At 44.2% G+C, this 3,381-nt stretch overlaps 1 pseudogene; it reads right to left on the minus strand.

The window, feature by feature from the left end:
• Positions 1–1,828: 1,828 nt before the first annotated feature.
• Positions 1,829–2,343, minus strand: LOC131910728 (small ribosomal subunit protein uS15-like; annotated as a pseudogene).
• Between the last annotated feature and the right edge of the window lie 1,038 nt (positions 2,344–3,381).

The raw sequence follows: 3,381 nt of genomic DNA on the forward strand, positions 1-3,381 counted from the left end.
ATATTTTGCCTGTATAAGTGTGCCACATCTGTGCGTCCCCGAGGAGGCCAGAAGATGCTGTCAGGTCCTCTGGAACTGAAGTTACAGATGATTGTGAGCTGCCAGGTGGGTGCTGGGATTCAAACCTGGGCCCTCTGCAAGAGTAGCCAGTGGTCTTAACTGTTGAGCCATCTCTCCAGCCCCCTGTGTAGAGTAGGAGAGGGATAATCCAGGCATACATATCTCCCAATAGACTTGGAATGATGCAAAATCGTATTTTGTAATAGAAGGTCAAAGAAGACTAGGTGGAAAGCCAGCCTGAAATACAAAGGATTGGAGGGGCCTGCCAAAAGTCTAAACTAAGGCAGCTATGTTCCGGCCTCTGCCCCAACCTGTTAGAAAGAGAAAGGACTGCTTACCCTTTCTTCCAGCTCAGAAAATGGGACAGTCAGAGATATTTTTGAAATAAAGAAGTTCCCTGGGTCGTACTGCCTCTTCCTTCATTGGCGCTTAATTGTCAGGCCAGGTCAGATGTGTTCGCCCAAACAAATAATTAAATAAGCTTTTGTTGAAACACGATCCCAACTTGAAAGCAAATGAAGGATCTGAATTGTAGGATATTGGTCTTTGGGGCTAGAGAGATGGCTTAACAGTAAGAGCATATGCTGTTCTTCCAGAGGATCAGAGTTTGGTTCCCAGCACCCACTATGGTGGCTCACAGCTACCTGTAACTGTAACTCTGGGTCATCCAGTCTGACCTCTGCAGGTGCCTGCATTCCCGTGCACATGCCTCCACACAGGCACACAGGCATCCACCCATAATTGAAGTAAAATCTTTAAAGATCGCTGTTGGTCTTTGAACTTAGAAGGGACTCTGGGAACCAGGCCTTGTCACTGAAGCAGGCCAGCACCTGATGTCCCCAGCAGGAGAAAGTGTTGCAGGATCTTTTATTCATCTCCCTTGTCTCCTTTACCCCCCATTCTGCCCTGATCCAGCACGTAAAGGAAAACACTCCCTTTCCTGCACATTGAGTCAAAAGGAATCTGCGGTACATACCTCTGCCGAGTGTGAAATCCTAACTATAAATACCTAAATGAACGGATGCTAAAACAATTTTAAACCAAGACATGTGATGCAAAGTGGAGTTATTAATATCAAGAGAAAAGAACATACTCAGGGATCTGGGAATCAAATGTTTCAGTCTGCCTCTGCTGTGAGGGGGAAACATTTCAGGAGGGACCTAGAGATACAACACCGTGTGTGTTTCCTTTGCTTGTATCCTCACTCACTCATTTGGGTAATCAACCATGTTATCAGAATCTATATCTTGCCGGGCAGTGGTGGCACACGCCTTTAATCCCAGCACTCGGGAGGCAGAGGCAGGCGCATCTTTGTGAGTTCGAGGCCAGCCTGGTCTACAGAGCGAGATCCAGGGAAGGTGCAAAGCTACACAGAGAAACCCTGTTTCGGGGAGGAAAAAAAATTGATATCTTACATCTTTTTAAAAGTCTTTATCAATAAAATTCTCTTTGGTCCTGCTGTGTTTCCTACACTTTCATCTGTCTCAACCAACCATATCAACTCCCTATACTGCTAAGATAAATGAAGAGTTCATCTTAAGCGGGAAAATAAAAATGCAGAGCATCCACCTTCACAAAGCTTTCAAAACAAAACCAAAACCAAATATATATGTACCCTCCTCCCTACCCACCTACCCCCAAAACAAATAGGGATATTTGGGGGCAGCATGATATCTTATCATCTAAGACATATTAGGTTTTGTTTTGTTGTATTTATTTCTCGTTATAAAGGAAAGTCTGCTTTCTCATGAATTAGGAAACATTTCATTTAGATAGTTTTGAATGTTTTTATTTGAAGTGATTTTATTGCTTGTGTACACAAGAGAACTTCTGCCACTAGAGCAGAGGCTGTGGACAACTTATATTTCCAATTGAGTGGGAGGGCCTCCTTAGTATTATAGTAATGAGCCAACCAGTGAATTCTGCTCTCTATCAGAATCAGGCAGAATTTAGCATCCTTCTCCTTTCTGTTCTCCTCAAGATGCCTGTGGACAGAAACCACTTTCTTAATCAGATGGTAGAGATCCTCAGGGAGATCGGGGCAAGGCCTTTGGACTGAAGGATTCTCAAGATTTCATTGTCAGTCACAGCAGAGACCTGTGCCCCACCACGTCAGTCAGTCAGGACCACACCTATTTGGGAGGGAGTCAGGCCTTCCTTGGCCAATTTGTCAACATGTTCCTTTATGCCATCAGCTGTCAACTTCAGCCAGACGGGGATGCTATGGTGGTAGGACAGTGATGACTGGGACAAGCCCTTCCCTGTAGCATGTATGCGACTCATTATGGTGGAGGTCTGGCAGCAAAGAGAGGTAGTTTTGAAAATTTTTAAAAATGTTTCATTGGGGGGCTGGAGAGATGGCTCAGAGGATAAGAGCACTGATTGCTCTTCCAGAGGTCCTGAGTTCAATTCCCAGCAACCACATGGTGGCTCACAACCATCTGTAATGAGATCCGATGGCCTCTTCTGGTCCGTAGTCATACATGCTGTATACATAATAAATAAATAAATCTTTAAAAAAATGTTTCATTGGTCCACAATAGTATTTGGGAATGCTATATGATATTCAATATACTTACATATTGAGTAACGACCAAAGAAATAGGCGTATCCATCACCTAAACATTTACCCTTTCTTTAGGTTGAGAGCATTCAAAACTCTCTCTATAACCATTTTAAAATGTATAATTGTTGTCAATCATAGTTGCCCTTCCCAGACAAAGAATGATAGACAGACCAGGTTTTGTTTTCTCGATGGCTTCAAGACAACCAGAACTGACCATTCTGGGGCCTAGTAGGTACGCAGGACATACATCCCTGTTCGTGGAATGTCAGCAAGGATCCTGTGCCCAGGACTCCTCCTATGTCAAATGTGGGCAGTATTACCTGGAAGCTAGTGACTCTAGAACCAACTATCAATACCTCACCAAATATGGAGGAAAAGGAGGCTAGTGTGTCCTCTCCACCAACTGTGTGTGTGAGACTTTTCCTGGGGAGATGCTAACAGATGTCCATTTACTCCAGATAGAGAGCCAATGACAGACCGAACCAACAACCACCTATGTCCAAGTTGGTGAACCAATGAACATATTGGGGTTAGTTATAGGAGCATGGATGATTCAAAGGCAGCTGTATCACTGAAAGGTCCAGCTGGGCCTGAGTGACAGCTCAGGAAGCTGCAGCCTCTGCACCCTCTAAACTTGAAGGCTGTTTAACAGGTCAGAGAGTCTCCTCTCCCCAGCAACTACTTTTTTCTTCTTATAAGGCTAGAAAGTGGCCTTGTGAATCTTGTGAGTTTCAGCTTTCTTGGATTTGAGGTCA

Source organism: Peromyscus eremicus, chromosome 5 (genome assembly GCF_949786415.1).
Source record: "Peromyscus eremicus chromosome 5, PerEre_H2_v1, whole genome shotgun sequence".
Taxonomy (NCBI): domain Eukaryota; kingdom Metazoa; phylum Chordata; class Mammalia; order Rodentia; family Cricetidae; genus Peromyscus; species Peromyscus eremicus.